The following is a 15,704-nucleotide window of genomic DNA, read 5'->3' as shown; positions in this document are numbered from 1 at the left end:
TGCCAGGCTTTGTCCAGATTTCTTGCACTAAGAGGTTGAGAGGTATGGTGTCAAGGTGCTAAGAAGAGAAAGAGTAAAATATATAAAAGATACTAAGAAAATACTGCGTATTGTTCTGGTGGCCATACTAGGATAACAAGTTTCAAAGCTAATTTTTATAGAATAAAACATAATGACCATGTACCTATTAGATCAGTCCTAGTAAACTCTGATAGCTTCCACCATCAAAATCTGCCATTCTGGAACTGACAGAACAGCATTATCCATATTGTGTGTGATGAAATTCCAAATGATAGAATCATTTAAGATAAAATAGTATTTTCCTTTGTAGAGTTCCTTGTATTTTATACATCAACTTATTATATAATGCTAGTTTTAAATGTAATTTCATCTGAGAAATGAAGGCTATTTAATGCCATTTTTTACAGGTCTAAATGTTTGAAAGAGTGCAATAATCAATACTAGTTTTGGGATATAAACTAAGCTTGGATTTAATCTACTGTATTTGTTGAGGGATGACATGCTGACTTCAAAATGAGTGGTTGCAGGTATAGCAGACTTTGGCTTTGCTACAGTGAAGGCCTAGTGGAATTTCCTGGGAGAGGTTGCAGAAGATCTGACAAGAATAGCATAGAGGATTGTGTCCATTACAGCATACAAAAACAGATCCTGTACACTGTACCAGTTTCTTCAATGCAATCATTATGCACCTCATTTTCATAGCAAGAGCATTTGCTGAGTGGCTGATACTGCATTCTTGGACTTGGAAGTCAAAACTGCAGCAGAGTTGCAGGAGGGGACTGAGTCTGTTACCAGCACATGGAATGAAAAACTCAGCAGGTAATCAAGGTACTGCAATCAACACTAGGGTGGGTGATGAGGTAAGAGTGTCAGTGGTACAACCAACAGCACTCTCAACATTAATGCTAGAAGACCAGAAAGCTGTTGATTCTATTCCTGTTCCTGCTAATTTGATTACTGGCACTGCAGTGTGGCATTAGCGGGTCAACCTTTGGATGAGATGTCAAACTGAGGTCCCATCTACTTGAGTTGGTGGTAGCTGAGGTGATTATAAAAAAACCCACAGCACCTATTAAAAACTTTGGATTCTTTATTTAGCAGACATAAAAATATTATTTGCATATTTACAAAATGTATATATATATATATATATATATATATATATATATATATATATATATATACACATTTATATTTTTTACTATTTATATTTTTTTCTTGCAACATCCTCATTGTTATTCTTCCATAACTAACCCCCACTTCTTCCACATCCATAATCTGATTTTTTTTTGCAATATATGTGCAAAAATCTATTTTCTATTGAACAAAATTTCATTCTACATGACTCATATTACCTAAATAAATCCTTATCTACCCATCTCACATACTCTTTCTTCTTATTCTTATAATATCCATACATAATTCATATTTATATCTGTCTTGTTTTTGTCATTAATATTCTTAAAATATTTTCTTTTCACAACTTTTTCAGAGTTTATTCACTCTTTTATATTTCAAAAAATATGCTCTATTTTCTCTTCTTCCCCATAAAATAAACACACTCGTTCAACTTTCTTTTTTTCTGGTATATTCCCCTTTACTGGTAACTTATTTATTACCAGTCTACATAAGAAATCCTGACACTCTACTATCCTTTTATACCACTTTTCCTTAATTTAATGGCTTTAATCACTTCTGGTAAAATTTCCCATGTATCTATATAATAATAGTGTTTCATCACATTATTATACCACATCCTTCTGTCTTTCTTTGTATCATCAGTTTTATTCCCATGTTAGCATTTTATATTGATCATTTTTAATTTCTTCATTCACATATTCATTTTCTCTTTTTCTTATTCTCATTATCTCCCATAATTTTTTGTACTTATATTTGAACATTCTCACTATGAAACTCTCATTCACTTCCTTTAGCCATTTTAATACTCTATACAAATATAAAGAAACAGAATAAACAATTGGATTTAGTAACCCTACCCCCTTCATCATCACTTATATATAATATACCTCTTTTCACTGGGTTTAATCTTGTACCCCATATGAAAGAAAACACCAGTTGCACAATTTCCTTTTCACATTTCACCGGCATCATACAAATATTTGACATATATGCAATTTTTCATTAATAACGAGCTCACCATTTAAACCTCTTACCTGAATGTTAATCTATACTTCATCCACAGAAGACATATTTCTTTCATTTCTTTTATCAGTCCTTCCCATTGCATTGTAACTACATCATTTTCTCCAAATTTTACTTCCTAGCAAAGATCCATCATTCATTTAAAAATACACATCCCCAGTTTTCTTCACATCTCCCAAACCCTTCATTTTATCTTTATTCAAGGTAATTCCCATTTCCTTTAAACATCCATTCAGACAAATCAATACCTCTCTCATCTATATTTTGTTCTTAGCAACTACAACTGCATAATTCCCTTATGTCAAAACTTCCAGCATCATATCTCCTTTTGCATCACATATCTGCCATATTTCATTTTACAAGCTACTATTGCATTCATCACCAATACAAACAATATCCCACTCATGGGTAATCCTAACCTTATACCATACTTCATATATATTTCTTTACTCAGCCATCCATTCGCTAACACTCATACCCTATTATTATGATATGTTGATATGCACACTGTCTATTCCATACTTCTGCATAACACCCCACAAAGCATCATGTTGTATGTTATCAATTGCCTTGCTAACATCAACTACCATATGCTTCACATCCTCCATTTTACTTATAACGTCATCCACAGTTTCTCTCACAATCAATAACAATTCTTGACATCCCTTCCCTTTTATACCATGTATATTTTCTTCCATAATATCCCTCATCTTTCCTTCCATTCACCTCTGTATTACTCCCATAAAAAGTTTATAATACATGTTATTTAAAGTGATTGGTCTCCATTTTCCATTATTTATTTATTTATTATTTATTTGACATTTGTTGACCGGATTGGTCCAGCTGGGACAGAGCCCTTTTTCAGTAGGGACCCAGGAAGAAAAGCTCTACAGTTAATACACACATTTAACTATACTTATTACAAAGATAATAATGCAAAATCAAAAAAGATGTTGTTGTAGTCTTTCGGCTTTTCCTGGTTTGGGGTCGCCACAGCGGAACTCCAGTCCGCTAATGATTGGCAGTAGACTTTCATGAACACCGAGGTGCCAGCTCGATGTTCAACCTTCAATGAAGGCATGCCCATTTATGCATGTCTTTTGAACGCCCACCCAACCGCGGGAAGGACAAATCACAAGTAGATATATACAAATACAGATCAACATGAATGACAATTAGTCTCTGCATGTCAGTATGCATTAGGGTACAGAGCAGAGTCAAAAAGAAAACAATAGAGATAAAATTTACAAGGCAAACAATAGTAGTTACAGTGAGGTAAATGGTAATTAGGTAAGTGTTTCTAAGCTTAGTCAATCAGCTGTTGAAAGTTATACATCAGTACAGACCAAGCTGGCTGTGAAAGGGAGAAGAGGAGGTAGCATGAAAGATCTTTTTAAGAGTTTAGGTATGAGGTAGTGAGTTAGTAAAGATAGTCTGCAGTATTGAAATAAAGAATGATAAGGAGGAAGGTAGGGATTCACTGAAGTAGAAGTAAGGTGAGATAATGGGTGGGCTATAGGGGTGGGTCAGTCAGGGGGGGAATACATAGGCAGAGCTTGTTTTTGCTTAAAAGATTTTTTACTGCCTTTCTGAATTGTCGTTTGGGTCTAAGGTATTGGATGTCAAGTGGTAGTTTATTCCAGTTTTCAGTTGGGTGACAGGTATAAAGGTTTTTTCCTATGGGTTTGTGAATGACAGGAGATGTTGGTCAGAGCTCCGGAGTGCTCTTGCTGTGGTGTAGGAGGAGATGATAGATGTGATGATGGGGGAGAAAGTGAGCCGGTAATGAATAGAATGAATTATCTGAAGCTGAGAGAGGAGAAGGATATAGGGGAATTCTAACCAGTTCAGTTTACAGAGCGCTAAGCAGTGATGAGAGGAGTATGGTAGTTCTGCAGCAAATTTAGCTAGCTTGTTGTATGTGGACTCTAGTTTAGTAATGAGTGAGGTATGTAGATTGGTGAGAATTTGAGAGCCGTAGAGAAGGGTTGGGAGTAGGTAGGCATGAGATAAAGCTATTTTAGCTTTACTTGAGAGAAAGTTTTTGTTTCTGTAAAGGAGACCATGTTTTTGATGTGTTTTCTTAATGTTACTTAGAAAATGCAGATCAAGTTTTACCTGGTCATCGGTAATGAAATTATTTCATTCTTTTCATCTTTTTAAATATAAACTTTAACATCCCACTGCATAACTCGTCATAAACAAAACCTACAGTCAACCATTCATTCAAATCATTTATAAAATACTCTTTTTGCCAGTCCATTAATTTCATGTATTTTTCATACCCTATACCATCTGGACCTGATACTGAATCAGCATTTGTTTCTTAAGTACTTAATCCAATTCACTAATTGTAATTTATTTTTCAAATTCCTCCTTAACTCATTGTAGAAATTTCTTTACTTTCTGTTCACTCTTATTTGCCACTATTTTACTTTTTTTTACATATTTCCACATAATGTACTGCCATACTCATAATTTGCTCTTGTGTTTTCTTACCTCTCCTTTTACATTTTTAATTTCTCTCATTATAATCCACCTATATTATTTTACCCAAATATGCAGATACCTCCTCCCTTCTCCTGTGTAAATAATATCTGTGCCAAAACAGTAATGCTTTAATTTTTTCATGATTTCTTTTACATATTTCTTTTTCCACATCACAATATTCTCTTGTATTGTTCTTTAAATTTTCTAATACATTTCTATACATTTTCCCATTCTTCACTTTCTCTTCCTTTCTTACATCATCCTGCCACTGAAAAAACAATTTTTATACTTCTTTTTAAATTCAATCCACCATTCAGACCAGTTAATATAGAAGTCATTCATGCTTGTATGATCTTTCCATAACTGCAATACTTCCCACTCATTAGTTTCAGTCCATAATTTTTCATTCATTCTTTTTATTCCCTTTCCTATTTTAATATACTTGCTTTCTTCCATCACTTCCATCCATGTTACTAAATGGTCTGAAAAACCCATCACAACTGTAACACTATCTGTTAACCCCAAGCCTTCTGATAATATAAAATAATTTAATTTCCAAGTGTCTCCCTTGCATATGTCTACTGACTTTTGTTCCACACAGTTAATTTACTACATTTTATCACTTGCTGTATTTTTCCATCTTTCCTTTTTTTACTTATTCCCCTTAAATCACAAGTAAAGACCACTGTAATTATAGTTTTCATGTTAACCACCATAGTCTTAACGTTTGATTAAACAGATTCTCCGGTTCCTTGCTAGTTGTATAAATACAAACAAGTTCTTTCCACCTCACAAGTACAACAGTTAGTCTTCCCATCCTTACCAGTGTTACATCTAGTATTTTCACTATTTTTACACTACACAACACATCCACTCTAGAACAACATTCACTTCCATATTATATTTCTCCCCAATAATTTCTTCCATTTCCAGTCTTTCTTTACCTGTCAAGAACCTTACACACTCTAACATAATAACATAATGACACCCACATCACATTTAACACACCATTCCAGTATCCCTTTCCTTCTTACAGTGTTAATAATATTGTGCATGTTTGCTGAAAGTACTTTAAAAGTGTTTCTTGTTCCTCTTTTTAAGTTTAGGACAATTTTTTTATTGTTTATTTTTACCCTTCCCCTACTGAATACTTTCTTGTGTTTATGTACAAATAATCCTTGAACCTCAGAATCAGATTTTTCACTGGCTATAACTTCAAAATAAAATTCTTTGTGTCAAACCCTTCTCCTGACCTTTCTTCCTGAATGCAAACCCTATCTCCTCCTTTTTCCCCCTTTACATTTTTTTCTTTTCCTAAATGCAAATTCTTTTTTCCATATTTTTTTTCTGCACTTTCTTCTTCACCTAGTTCAGCATCTCCCTGTCATTTCCCACGTAAGTTTTCTTCCCTTTCCCCTTTTTTATTACTTAGTGGTTGACAGTCCATCCTACAGCCTCCCTTTTTTACACAACTTCCATTCAGCCACACACCTTCTTGTATGTCCTTTCTCCTCACACTCTTTATTTTGTACCTTATCACAATCATTAATTAAATGAGAAAAGTCCCCACAAAAGAAACCTGATTTAGGCTGCCACTATATCCTAAAGTCCTTCTATGGCCAGCCACAAAAATAATACTTGGCAAGTGTTTCATCATTTTTTTTCAGATTTCAAAATGCTTTCCACTTCCATCCTCCCTTCAGTAAGTTTCTCTCATCTCTAATTTTCACATTGTCATCAACAGTTTCACACAAACCGTGCATGCATTTTTAACATCTTTCTTTTCTAGGTTATCAGTTCTGAACTGCAAAGTAACATTTTTTTTTTTTACATTTAAGTTACTACCAGAAAATAAATAATTCTTCCATTCATAGATGTTCTTCTTTTTGTTACACAGATCCAAAAATGTCATCATCATCCCCACAGTTTCAAGTATTACTCCACAGTCACTGCCCCTATATGTATGAAAGACCAGATTTCTTGAGATTTAAATCATACAACAGTTACCAAATTGTCCCTTAGATAATATTTGTCTACTGCATTGTCATTTTTTATTTTATTCTCACAGCTGACCTTCTCTTCTTTCTATAACAGTTTTAGTTACAGTTTGTTGCTGTTCTCCTTTTTTGCCTGCTGTCTCTACTGCATATGTTTTAACTATTGCATTCTTCACTGTCGGCCTCTTTCTTAGTTTACTACGTCTTTCTTCTTTTACTTTCTATTACTGCTGCATAAGTTTTAGATGCTGCATTTTCTGCTGCCACATCTTCTTCTCCAAATTACCATCCTCGGTTCAAAGACATTTCATGTAACAGTTGAAAATTATACATTTCAAAAATAATCAACAATATTGTAAGGCACAGAGATATTACAAAAATATATTACAAAGAGAACAATGAGACAAAGTAAAGTAAAACACTATGTACAATTCTGGAGAGCATCCTTTTGGCAATTCACATTAGTAATAAGTAAAAGTCATGTGTTTAATTTTAACGATAAAGGAAGACAGAGATTAGGCTAGATTAGTATAAATGAGGAGGAGGTAATAGGAAGAGGTTATGTAAAGTGGGTAGGACAGTCAGGTGAAAATAAGGAAGTAGTGATGGGTAGAGAAACTGTATAGATAGGGGTGGGAAAAGTAGACAAGACTCATGTTCAGCCAGGGGTACAGTATGAACAGAGCCATGAGATTGATAGGTGGTCTTTTAGAAGATGCCTGTAGAAAGGATGGTAAATTATAGTTCTAACAGACTGTGGAATAGAATTCCATTTTTGGCTACAGAGTAGCAGTAAAGGCTATTTCAAATTGCTTTGTGAGGTTTATAGAGGGTGAAAAGTTGTTTATTATTAGAACAAAGGGGTCTGTTTGGGTGATAGGAAGGAAGAATAAAGCTTAGTGCAGGATAGGCATGGGGTTTATAAACGAAGTTGTGGGCAGTAGCTAGTTGTACAAAGTACAGGTAGTGGGGTAGTTCAAGCCAGTTCAAACATTTAAGGGCCTTGCAGCGATATGTATAGTATTGTATATTGGCAGCAAATTTAGCAACTTTGTTGTAACATATTTCAGGTTTAGTTTTAACACATACCTGAAAAATTGTAAGGATAGGGGAACCATATAAGAATGAAGGAAGGAGCTAAGTTGTTGGTAAGCTGGTTTTAGCAGAGTTAATAAGAATTGTTTTATGTCTATAAAGCATGCCAAGTTTCTGGTGAGTTTTTTTATATTATTTTGAATGTGGATTTCAAATTTGAGGCTGTCATCAGATGTCACGCCAAGCAGTTTTGAATGGGAAACAGTTTTCTATCTCAGTATTGTTAACTGAGAAGATTTTGAAACTGAATTTGTCCTTCAGATGTGCTGGGTTGAGTAATAAGTGGGCACTGTGAAGCCAGTTTTCAACAGAGGCGAAGGCTTCTTATATGATTTGAAGAAGAGACACCAGAATGTCAGATGAGCATATTAGTGTTGAATCATCAGCATACTGTAGAGGTGATGCTTGCCTAGAAGAGGTAAAGAGGTCATTAATGAAAATTTTAAAGAGAAGTGGACCAGAAATTCAGCCTTGGAGTACACCTATGGTAATAAGGAAGGTAAAGAGTGAAAGTATGTTGCCGTCAAACAGTTTCCTGTCTATCAAATAGGTAGCTTTTAAACCACTGACGTGAAGGAGGGAATAGGCCAAGACAGAGCAGCTGTTGAAGGAGTTTGCTATGTGAGATGGTATCAAAGGCTTTGGACAGATCTAAAAATATGGAAGAGATAAGTTTTCCATAGTCCCTTTTCTTATTTATATTACCTAAAAGGATAATGGTGCAAAAGTTGTACTATGGCCAGAGCCAAATCCATGTTGAAATTTGGTTAAGAGCATTCTGACAGGAGATGTTGAAGAAGTTGAGAGTGGATACATTTCGCTAGGATTTTTGAGAGAGGGGAGAGAAATGCAATGGGATGAAAGTTAGAAACTTCTGTAGAGCTTCCTCTCTTGTGCCATCTTGAGGTATTCAGGTGGGAGGTTGTCAGCAGTTGTGGAACAAGATTTAAGTTTAGGTAGAATTTTTTTATAGTAGATATTGTTACAGGTTTTAAGGTAAAGTTGTTAGCATTTGTGGATAAGGAGTATTTGGATTCATATTTTTCAGAGGCTAATGTAGTAGTGGAGGGGGCAGTTGGTAATATGTTATGGGTTTGTGTAGGGGAAGGTAATGTACTGATGGTGAGGGGAGCAATGCACTTATAAAGTATTTATTAAATGTAGCTGCTGTTTCGAGGGGAAAGCAGTTTTGAGAAGGATACTGATGTTTTTTGAGCTAGGAATGAGTAGTGTGTGACTAGAGGACCAGAATTTGTTTTTTTTTTTTGGATAATTTTTAAGATTAAGTTACAGTTGGTCATAGTATTATTTCTTATCTTTGTATATTTGTTTTTTAACTTTATTACAAAGTTCCCAGTATTGCTGAAAGTTTTTTTTAATTTAGCCACTCCCTCTAGGCCTTGTCTCTGATACGCATAATGTTTTTGGTAAGGGTAGATAGCCAAGGGGAGTGTTTTACTGTTATTATACACAGAGGTGCAAGATTATTTAGGGTGTTTAAACAAAGGTATTAAAGTTGTAACTGCATCATCAAATGGGACAGTTTTTAGTACAAACCAGTTGAAGGACCTTAGGATACTGTTGAATATGGTTTTGTTAAATTTTGTGAGCTTCATGGTTGTTTTACGTTGGTGGGTATTGGGATGATGACTGGTAAGCCTGTGCATGTATGCAGGGAGATGGTCACTTAGGGAGTTAAGATAGGTTCCATTGATATATTTACTGGGGTCTGAGACTAAAATCCAATCATGAAATGTGCCCTTATTGCCTTTGATGTATACAGTAGGTATTGTGATGAGATGAGTTAGACCAAATAGATTTAAGTGGGATAAGGAAGTGTCAGAGGTCACATTTTGCCACGCAATATTGACATCACCCAGAATGATTTTCTTTTCATCAGGTATGGGTATGTTGTTTCCAGGGGGGGGGGGGGTAAAATACAATAATATTGAGTATTTTTTATAGGTTAGTTTAAAACATGTTATGGGGAGGCCACGGTGGTGCAGCGGTTAGCGTTGCCGCCTCACAGCAAAAGGTTCTCTGGTTCAATCCTTGGCTGGGGTGCCTTCTGTGCGGAGTCTGCATGTCCTTCCTGTGGTCACGTGGGTTTCCTCCAGGTGCTCCAGTTTCCTCCCACATCCCAAAGACATGCTGCAGGTGGATTGGACACTCTAAATTGGCCCTAGGTGTGAGTGTGTGTGTGCCTTCTGTGGAAGGTTGGGCACCAGGCTGGCAACTTGACACTGTAAAACTCCACTACCAGTTGTGAGCGGATAGGTGATTTGCTGTGGCGACCCCTAACCGGGAAAAACTGAAATAAGACAAAGAAGTTTAAAACATGTTATGAACAATTTGGCAGATTAAAATTTGGGAAAATTTGGAATAGGAGGAAAGGTTATAGGAGTTGGGTACAGTAGGGTGACTCTACTTCCTTTTTTGGGGGTAGGTTAGTCCTCCTAATGCTATAGCCTGGAGGTAGTATTTCTGTGTCATCCATATTGGATTTAAGCCATGTTACAGTTATGGCTAGGGTGGGTGTGGAATGTAGTGATATCTAAGCATGTAGATCTATAATTTTATTACAAATACTACAAAGCTTTAATGTTACCAGACTTAGTTTTTTTGCCTGGGCTTGTGCTTGATGGAGTGGGAGAATGGTATGTCTGTGAATCGGAATTGGATTATAATTGATGGATGGGGAGTTATCTGGGCTGTTATGGTGCTTGCAGTAACTAGTGGTTTTGAGGTATGGGTTTAGATTAGTAAGGCCAGAGTTTGGGTTAATGTCCACTTGTAACTGAATCTTTGAGTTCTGAAGCAAAATTTTAGAATAATACTTAATGGAAGGCATGAGTGGATACTTTGCTTTGAGGATGTGTGATCACAGTAAAGCATTCTATATTTAAGGCAGAGACTAATGAAGAGATTGAAGAGGCTATAAGATACATTAGAATAGCTATTGTAATTGTCTAGGCTAAGTTGGAGTCTGGAGGTTGGATTGTGGTAATGTAGTTTAAGGGAAAGTAAGTGTATGTTAAGTGTGAGGTCAGCACTAGAATATGAGAGAATAAAATAAGGAGTGGCAGTTTGTTTACTAGAGTTACTGATCGGGAGAGATGGTAGAGGGCTAGAGTTTAGGAAAATGTCTTTTAGACTGAAAAGTGAAGGACTGGGGTGGAGTAAAATTATGTGGTTGTCCAGGATGTAAAGAAACAGGATGATTAAGAGATTAAGTAATATATTGTGGGGAGAAGTTTTAACTATTTTCCCACTAAGTGCTCAAACCTGGTAGGGTTTGGCTGGGATGGATGAGAGAGAGGCTGAGATTATTAAGATATTGGGTATATAGTAGGGGGGAGTTTTGTACTATCCTGATGTTGAGCGGTCAAATCTGTTAGGGGGTGGGTTATGGTGTAGAATAAATGTAGAGTACAGACAGATGGGTGGGAATTGGTGGTAGGGTAGGGAAGCAGAGTGAGCCTGAGCAAAGCAAGTGTGAATAGAGTAGGATACACCTGCTGGGAATGTTTGGAGCTCCAAAAGAAACAATCAGTAGATTATACTTATAGTTGGTCAGTACTTCAAACTAGCTGTTGTATACAGCTATAAAAATATGAAAGTCCAAAGCACAGTAGATTGAAAGGATATAGTACTTAACAGTGTAGTGTAATATTCTTAACTAGAGTTTGTTCCTTTAGGGATGTTGAATTTTCCCTTTCAGTGTAATGGGGAAAGTAGAGGGTAGCGGGAAACTTAACAATAAAATAGCTATTAAAGGGTGTGGTGCTTAACAGAATAGTATAATATTGTTAGCCAGAGTTTGCTCCTTTGAGTAAAGGATGTTTGAACTTTCCCTTTGATTGTAACTGTAAAGGCAGAGGGTGAGGGGAAAAAGCTGAAGGATATAATGGCAGTTATTAAGACAATGTTTAGTAAATACAGGCTATTATTCTTAAGCTACTTTACGGTAAATGCTAAGTTATACATTTATACAGAACTATTGACAGGCTTTTTATGGGATATTAGGTAGGGTAATGCTGACTATTCCATCTGTACATGTGCACACCATTTGCATTTAAAAGGACACACTTATACAATGTGTGTATGGTAGTAGCGCCTAGGCATCTATTTTTAGCAATAACATATAGTGTAGGCTGTCCTTGCCTATCTTGTCAGGAAATCCCTGTTGTCTTTCAGTTAGTTAGCAGGTTTGTGCTAAGTGCAAAGATGCAGTTATGTAGGTTTGGAACAGTAAAACCAGGGATACATTTAGAAACAGAGGTACGACAGGGCAAGGTCTTCTCTGGCACGCACACCATATTGAGAACAAGTCCAGCAGAGGAGCCTAACTACTCAGCAGTGAAAAAAAAATTATTTATTTATTTTTGGGGTAACTACATGGGGTCATTAGTTAAGAATGAATCATTTACAGTCATGATTTTGGAACAAAAAAGTGCAAGGCAGGCTGGTGCAACTCTTAATATTTCTGCAAATAGGAAATACCATTTTTATGACTATAGAACATGAGAAGTAATGTGCAGTATTCCTGAAAAGGAAGTGCTCCTTCGGGAGTTGTAAATGAAAGGTGTGCTTTATTAGAAAACTTTAAATTGCTGAGGAAAAAAGGAGTCATATATTGCAAGGCTGAAGAATGCTTGAATAAGAAGTTAGAAGAATAGGAGCAATTTTTTGGATAAAAAAGAGTGGAATAAAGTGTGTGAAATTGGAAAATTTAAGGAAATGCAATTAATTTTATGTATAATACTTATAATATAATGAGTCAAGTGTGTATGCTATTTTATTTTAATATAACTGGGGCAGTGCATAGATCTTAGTGGACACTTTAGACTCAGGCTGGTGCTGAATTTAAAAATGTAGAATTTAGCATAATAAATAGCTACTTAGGTGACAAGAGAGATATCTTAAGTGATTACCAGCTATCCTTTGTGATGACACAACTTTTATCCATGTACATTTGGAGTAAAATTCAACAAGGCTGTGTATTATAATTACAAATGCTTAGAAATTACAATATTTATATCATATACAACTAGTTGTGTTGCGTATTGCTAGAGGGGGGAAGTTTTATGGGCAGAGAGAAAACATAGTACAGAGCTGGGGAGAAAAGGAATGAAGATTTGGAGAGATGTGGAGAAAGTTCAGATGAGTGGGAAGTACATGGTGAGAAGGACTGAGGGGGAAACAGGTATAAAACTTGGTGAACAGAAAGATATGGTTGACTAAGAGAGTAATGTGAGGGAGATGTGTAATATTAGAAGATCTTATTAATTCCATTTGCTGTAGGAAGAGGTATTAGAAAACCATCTGTGTGTTTGATGTAAATTGATGTTTTATTGATGTTTTTCTTATTTCATGCTAGAAATGTATAGAAGGCATCTTTAAATAAAAATGTTTTAAGATGAGATCTGAACTTTGGGAATGGTTCAAATTAGTTTAGTTGTGTAGGGAGGAATTCTTGTATTTAAAGGCTGGTATACAAAAACTAAATTTTAGTAAATTAGATTACTTTATCATATTTTAAAATATACAGTCAGAATTTCCAGAGCTTGTGGCAATACCTTACTTTTGTTTTGGGGATAATATTAAGTATATATTTTGCAGGAGTTAGAACATTAAGCATTCCTTAGTGGAAAGAACTGCAGATTAGGGATATGATCCCAAAAAAGATGATGACAGCCAAGCATTTTGCACTAATGCAAAATGATTTTAAAAGGCACTGAAAAAACAGGATATTTCTGCAAAAAGAAAATGGATTGCAAGGCTCCATTAAGCTGAAAAGCTTTTAAAAGATGGCTTTAATAACAGTAATAATGTTTAGCTGGCTAAGACCTGGTTTCAATAGTTCTGGATATCCAAATATCAAAAATGGAAAAAAATAAGATTATATGGCAGTTAGCTGACAGTTGCCATGCCTAAAACATTATTTTCTTAATTTCTGACAGAGTGTCTTGTGTACTGCAAGTTACACATTCAAGTAAATACATGAAAAGTGTGGTAACTATATGATTTCAACAGGCAGGCTTTCTTTGGACACCAAATAATATTTTTGAGACTGTAATGGGTTTGCAAGAACATTTTTTCACATGATCTGACACAGATGTGCAAACATAAAAAATAACAGAAAGGCAAAAACGAAAAAGGATACTAAACCATATTTCACTCTGGATCCCTACTTTTAGTTTTACAACTGTCTGCAATTAGCTACAAAGAGAAAGTTGTATATTAGTAGCTTTAAGAATACCTCAGAGAGAATTTAAGCATCTAATGTCTTGATTCACCATGCCAGTCAGCTAATCATATTTCAGAGGATAATCGGCTACATCACTGCAGTGTTATTCTGTGGTATAATTTGACTTCCAGGAGGCTATATTGAGAAGTTTTCTGAAAGCTTTTACATCTCGCAGATCAGCCATAGGCTAAACTTCTGTTCAAACTTCTGTCACACTTCAAGCAGCAACACTATAAGACTTTCCAAAGAGTTTAGCTTACAGAACAAGAAGCCATACAAATTATTTGCTTCTTATCTAGTTAGCATACGGTTAGCATATCTTCTCCCTCTCCTTTCATTAAAACTAGTGTTTTCTTTGCCAAAAACAAGTACCTTTTAAATATATTTCAAACTTTATAACAGCAGCAAAATGAACAGTACAGTTTAAGAACCACTGTACAAAGACATCTACTTGTGTTATATACAGTTGTTTTGTTTTTCATGCATATTTTTAACATTGTGTAAAAGAAAATCTTTCATGTTATCTTACAGGCATTTTTACTTATTTTTAACCAGACAGGCCCACTAGGCATACATGTCTCACTTCAAGCATGTCACAAGCAATTTTTCATTCAGAGTCAGAGTACACACACGAAGACTGGGGAAATCAAACTCAGGATTAAATGATGACACTTTTTAGCACCCCATAACCTTAATCCAGTATGAAAAACTGACATGTATCTCTATAATTCTTTACAACTTCATTAGAAAAATATTCTAGTAGAATTATGCTCAGGTAAAAAATACTACACTCATCACACTGTATGATTGTACTGTTCCAGATGAAAATCGTTGATAATCAAATTCATCTAAGTATGGTTGAAGAATTTGAGAAAGGAGTAATGTCTAGTCAAAGTATGACATTCTTTACTTCCAGTTAATACAGGACCTTTGGTATATTTAGAATAACATAGTTTAGGATTGTTGAATGTTAATGTTTTTTCTGCCTTACTTGTTTTACAAACCAAAACCATGCTCTTGAATGGTTGAATGTTTGAATGTTATCAGATTTGATGGAAGCTGTAATGCCAAATATTGAGAAACTCTTTCCTAAGACAGGAATCATAGCACTGGCTAACATGGACATTACAGGATCTACAAGTTGAGATGGAATATTCATCTCTTACTATAAGGGAAACAGACTAATTTGTTAATTACCTCATAAAAGTGAGTGCATATTCATCCAGAAATCTTCAGGTAATTCTGATTCTGTTCAGGAGCACTCATTTCCCTGTGGTACATTTTGTTGGGGGCACATGGCTGAAGTGAAACTCCACTGCAGAGACATGGATGTCAAACTCTTACTGTGGGCACAAAGAATCCCTTAGCACCATGCCCACAGCTTCAAAAAACAAGTGTATGGGGGAAGGAGAAGGAATGTGTGTTGTGTATGGTGTACAGTATACATTTATGTAACAGCAACATGTAGAAGTGTGATACAGCACTGAGGAAATCCTGCATACTACTGTAGTCACATTTATGTTTCAATATGTGTTTTAGGAAATATTCTATAGTCACTGTGAATGGGGGGATGATCCAAACACACTATTAATAAAAGTCTTGTACACTATATTTTCACTGCCAGTGACATACCTACTGGGTATCCTGCTGCTGATGCCTGTCATACAGCTGGCTATCAGTTGGTGCCT

The sequence above is a fragment of the Protopterus annectens genome, chromosome 13.part0 (genome assembly GCF_019279795.1).
Source record: "Protopterus annectens isolate FY-2018-M chromosome 13.part0, PAN1.0, whole genome shotgun sequence".
NCBI lineage: Eukaryota > Metazoa > Chordata > Ceratodontiformes > Protopteridae > Protopterus > Protopterus annectens.
Note: the sequence above shows the minus strand (reverse complement) of the source record.